The sequence below is a fragment of the Lycium barbarum genome, chromosome 10 (assembly GCF_019175385.1).
Source record: "Lycium barbarum isolate Lr01 chromosome 10, ASM1917538v2, whole genome shotgun sequence".
Classification (NCBI taxonomy): Eukaryota; Viridiplantae; Streptophyta; class Magnoliopsida; order Solanales; family Solanaceae; genus Lycium; species Lycium barbarum.
In genome coordinates this window covers 17,490,237-17,496,076 of record NC_083346.1, presented here as the reverse complement: position 1 = coordinate 17,496,076, position 5,840 = coordinate 17,490,237, and the positions used below count along the sequence as shown (strand labels likewise).

The following is a 5,840-nucleotide window of genomic DNA, read 5'->3' as shown; positions in this document are numbered from 1 at the left end:
AAATCCCACAAAGGGTGGAACTAGGGTTTTGGCTAAGTGAAGAATTTCAACTCAAGGGTTGTTCAACCACTATCCAAGGTGAGTTTCATGATCATTCTATGTTGTTTGAAGTATTGAAAAGCTTAGACACTTGAAATGTAGCAGAACATAGAAATGGACCATTACTGAGTGAATAGTGCCATAAATGAATGATAGTGGGATTGAATTATGAATGTTGAAGTGTTGTGAATACAAATACATTATGAATGATGTTTACATCATGAAACAAGCGTTAAACGCATGAAAACGCAATGACGAGTCATAAGGCTAAAAATGGGGAAATTGGAGGAAAATGGTGGATTTGCTAAATGTACGTAAATGACGATGGTTGATTGTGATATTATGAGTAATGTTAGGAATGTTAAGAGTTGAGATAAAACATGAGAAAAATAGTATAAACAAGTGAAGTGTTGTCCGACTTCTCCTAGAATTAGCGACGCATTCTTGTAATTAGTATGCTAATGTTGATATGAATTCTTATGAAGGTAACAACGCGATATTGAAGGAGAACGAGTGAGCGATATCTTAGCTAAACGACCAAGTTATGTGAGGCTAATCTTTCTTTCTAATGGCATGAATCTTTTGATGTAATTTCCTATTCCCTTCATGAGTTCTCACTTCCTAAGAAGTTAAAATCCTATACCTATGAATGTCCATATGAGATAAGCTATATGATACGATGACACTAGAATGATGATGATGTTATTTCTTGCCTGCACTCACCTCATGTACTAGTCCTTTCAAGGTGAGTCATAATGTCTATGATGACTTCATAATGTAATCGGGGGATCACGACCTCACGTCACCCCGATAGAGTAAAGTTGATCATGAGTCATGTACACGCATTATGATAAGATAAGTATGTTATGATAAGCATATTACTAGGAGCATTACATTGAGCATGTCATGAGCATTTCACACCGTGCCTAGTTGGCCGGGCAGTCACCGCCAAGGCGGGCAGCTATACGGATACACCATGACCTTCGGGCATGGGCAGACACCACTAGTGGGCGGCATGAGATGGTACCCCGGACGCGGGAGGCCTGGACGCGGGCTAATGATATTAATGATTACACCGTTCCGACACGGACGGGCAGCTTGCATATGATGCATACAGGTTATGGTGATGAGTATGAGTACGATACCATGCAATACTGCATTTATGATTACCAGTCAGATTCATATGTTTTATGTTGATGTTTTCCTTCTTTATGTATGCCTCTCATACTCGGTACAATATTCGTACTGACGTCCTTTCTTCGGACGCTGTGTTCATGCCCACAGGTAGACAGGAAGGAGAGCTTGGCCCAGGTCATCGGTAGCTGTCAGCTAGAAGATAGCACTCCTTTGTTCGGAGGTGCTTGTGATTACTCTCTTTTGATGTACACTCCTATATGTATATTCTGGGCATGACGGAGTCTTGTTCCGTCTATGTATTCCTTATGTTAGTAGTGGCTCGTAGATACTTAGTGTGGGTTAGATGGTCCCATAAAACGATTTCCTATGTATGTATATTATTTTGACGGCCAATAGGCCAATGTATATGAAGTATGTATGTTTTAAATAAAATATGATTTTCTCGCAATTAGTGTGCAAAATGTATAAGAGAGTATTAAGTGAGCAGAATAAGCAGTAGAAAGAGCGGTGCCCGGTAAATTCTCCGGGTACCCGTCGCGGCCCCTAGTCGGGTCGTGACAATAAAGTCAAACAATATGCAGATGGTACTATAGAGAGGTTAAAGGCTCGACTAGTCATAAAAGGGGATATACAGACTGAGGGAGTAGATTTCAATGAGACATTCTCCCCAATAGTTAAAATGACTACAATCAGATGTTTGCTAGCTATTGCAGTAAAGAAAGGTTGGGATGTGTCACAATTTGATGTGAATAATGCCTTCTGCAAGGAGATTTGCAAGAAGAAGTCTACATGAAATTTCCTTCTGGTTTAGATCCCCCTACTCCTGGTTTGGTGTGCAGACTTAGAAAGTCTCTATATGGTTTGAAACAAGCTTCCAGGCAGTGGTATGCCAAGCTTGTTGGTGCATTAACATTTAAAGGATACACAACCTCACTCAATGATTACTCTATTTTCTTTAAGCATACAGGATCTTTGGTTTCTATTGTTGCAGTGTATGTTGATGATATACTTATTACTGGCAACAATCATCAGGAAATTAGGGATCTTAAGGTATTTCTTCATTCAGAATTCAAGATTAAGGACCTTGGTCTCATCCACTATTTCTTGGGAATGGAAATTTTAAGGGAAGATCATGGTATGATTATCAGTCAGAAAAAGTATACCTTGGACCTCCTGGATGAATTTGATGTTTCCTACCTTGCCTCTGTCTCTTCTCCAATGGCTCCATCAGCAAAACTATCTGCAACAACAGGAGAAGTATTATCAGATTCCACCATCTATAGACATCTTGTTGGAAAATTGAATTATTTAACTCATACTAGGCCGAATTTATCTTTTGCTGTTTTGACACTGAGTCAATATATGCAAACACCTACTATGGATCACTTTAATGCTGGATTGCGAGTGTTACGTTACCTTAAGAAATACCCCTGTCATGGGATTCTTTTCAATGCTTCACCGACTTTTTCTTTATCTGCCTTCTGTGACGCCGATTGGGCGACTTGCCGTGACACTCGTCGTTCTGTAAGTGGGTTGTTCATTAGTTTGGGTGGATCGCCTATTTCTTGGAAGTCCAAGAAACAAGCTTCCGTCTCTTTATCCTCCGCCGAGGCTGAATACCCCTCCATGCGGCGATTGGTTGCGAAATTGACCTGGATGACTCGTTTGCTCTCAGATCTGTCGATTTCTTCTCCGATTCCGGTGCCTGTACATTCTGACAGCAAGGCGGCTATTGACATTACTCGGAATCCCGTGTTTCATGAAAGAACGAAACACGTTGAGCTCGATTGCCATTTTGTCCGGCAACAGTATCTCTCCGGCTTGATTTCACTTTCTTTTGTGCCATCAAAGGACCAGCTTGCCGATATTTTTACAAAATCTCTCTCTGGGCCGTCGCATCATCTTCTTCTTCGCAAGTTGGGAGTCACTACGATCCCCTCCAACTTGAAGGGGGGTGTAGGAATTATCGGAGAAGACGATGATGATGAACATAGAAGATATCGATGATGAAGAACAACTGTGTTCTAAGTCCTACGTGTTCAAAGTGAAGTTAATGGGCTGCTGTGGTGTTAATGGGTTGCTACAATTATTTGTGTTAATGGGCTGCTGCAATGATTTAGTGTATTGTGTTGTTTGGACTATTGGGCTCAAAATTCAGCAGAACAAAGATATGGCCCAATACCTTGATAAATGAATATTAGTCATGTGATCAATTAATCTTGTTGAACAAGGACAAGTCACTATCAGATTTACATAGAAAGGAATAAAGTTAGTTAGAGAGTAGCCAATAGGACTTAGACAAAATTGTATAGGAATTAAACATTATTCTTTTATTCTTATTTAGGATACATGTGTAAATAGGTGCACCTTCTTTTCAAGAATTAACACAGAAAATTCCAAATCATCTTCCATTACATTTTGCACACTAGGTAATGCACTGAGTAGTAGTAACTATATACATATATTGAGAATAACGTGCATTCGATTATATATATATATATAGAGAGAGAGCGCGCGCACTAAGGCTACTATTTTGAGTGCTACTATTATTGAATGTAGCTTTTTAATATTTACTCATTTAAAATTATATTTGATATGTATAGGCCAAAATGACTTTGTAACTAATTTTAGTAACAGAGTTAGGAATGTCGGTGAAGCTTATGCCTAGGAATGTCGGTAAAGTTTATGCCCTCCGTTTTAATTTTCACAGCAATTCGTGTCCTTTGAATTTTGACTTTGCTAGAATGTATAATGGAGTATATTTCCTTTTGAACTTTTCTTCTATTGCAGGTCTTCAATGACGGCCGTAAGAGCTGCAAGAAACAAATACCTGCTAAAGATTTTAGCCAAAAAATAAACTTTGTTGGTAATGACTCCCTCTCTTCTTCCTTCTCCCACATATATTTTTTCTGATTTTAAAAAGACATGCTACATAGAAGAATCCTCGCCCGTCCTTGTATTTTTTTTCACTTTTTTTTTTTGTTCGTTTTAAGCTTCAAATTTCCTATTTTGTCAACCCGAATTTACACCATGTTATTGATTTTGCCTACTCAACTCCGTTGCTTCTTTCTGTCAAAACATAGAAGTAGGAATCAAAAGAATTGTTTTCTTGAAAAATAAATACCTATGATTTCAAAGGCTTTAACATTAGTTTTCATGTAAGAGCTCTTATAATTCTATTTTGACAGTACAATATAGGCGAATTTGATAGACATCTCAGAATTAATCATTAGGTGCTTAATTGCTCTTTCCATTTCTTACAATTTATAATTAAATTGATTTGAGTGGAAAGAAAAGAGATGAAAACAAACTCTTCACATGTAATTGAGAGGAGACAGGGAATAAGAGACGTTTTTGATGTCTTGGTCACTAAGCTCTTAATCTTTGGTACAACTTGATTCATCCTTCTATTTTTTGATTTTGTTTCATAGGTTTCGGGCATATGATCGGCCATTTATAGTCACTCTGCCTGAGTGACTCTTTGAATTTCTTTTGGTTTCTTTGGTTTGTGGGATTTCTGTGGATATCTTTATGTATTTTCTTTTTTCTGTCACTTATGCTTGCTGTACATATAAGAAAGAAAAGAGATCAGGTAAAATTAAGTGTTTGAAATCTCTTTGACATTGCTGACTTTGATTTCAGAGACTCAAAGATTTAAGAAAAAATAAACATAACTCTGATATGGTATGTTCAATGTTTTCTAATTGGTTACTAAGAAAGTTTTGGATCTTGATGAGATCATTAGCTACGTATCATCCCTTCGATGCCAACTTTGATAAATTAGTTAGATGGCGTTTGTTTTAAAATTTGCAAAAACTGACTTTGCAAATTTAGTAGTTGAGTTTTTTCTAGAAATGATTGTTTGATATGTTATTGCTAATAAAAAATTAATCAATTTATGTTTCAAATTATGGGGTTAGACATTTACCAAAATGGTTGAATTTTGTATATGGATGCTTTCATGCAGTTCCTCACAAGGAAGTTAGCTAATCTGAATCCAAGAAGCATTTCAACATGGATGTTTGATCCCTCCAAGGAAGCAAGTTAGTCAAACATATAGGACTATTGACGAGTTTTTGGCTTCGTGAATATAATTGTTCATGAATTCTCTGACAGTCTGAGATGAGGATCATTGTATTACACTAATAAAAGTAGTTGTAGGGTTTGGATTTCAAAGTTATGAAGGTGGCATAGAGGAAATTTAATTCCTCTAAATACGTTGAAAATATCTAAAGTCACGTTGTACTAAAGAATTTACTATAAACATTATTCCTATATCAATTTGAAACAATAGTTCAATATGGCATAATGACTTATTGCCTCCTTTGCAGTACCTTTATGAGATTTCTACTCATATTTTTCTTCTTTAAAATCCACTCATTTTAATGTGGTGTTTTTGCATCCCCATCCATTTTCGTATGGTGATTTAAAGTATCACCTATCACTTCTTTAAATTATTTTCTTAGTCATTGCTTATACAATCCTTGATTGGTGATGAGACTATCAACAAGACATGTTTAATTATTGTCACTTTATGCATGCATTACTACATTGAGGGATATCTTCGTCTCCTTTTTGTTACATTTTACCTTCTTTAAACTGTTTCAAATGGACAGTAATATGTAAAATGTATTCTTTTTTCCTTAATACTTTATTGTGATATA

General features: G+C 36.7%; 1 long non-coding RNA gene across 1 annotated transcript; it reads left to right on the top strand.

The window, feature by feature from the left end:
- The first annotated feature begins 3,701 nt into the window (after window positions 1-3,701).
- LOC132614828 (uncharacterized) lies at window positions 3,702-5,492 on the top strand. Its single transcript, XR_009572456.1, has 3 exons — window positions 3,702-3,852; window positions 3,967-4,042; window positions 5,144-5,492. It is a non-coding gene; the product is annotated as an uncharacterized LOC132614828 (long non-coding RNA).
- The last annotated feature ends 348 nt before the right edge of the window (window positions 5,493-5,840 follow it).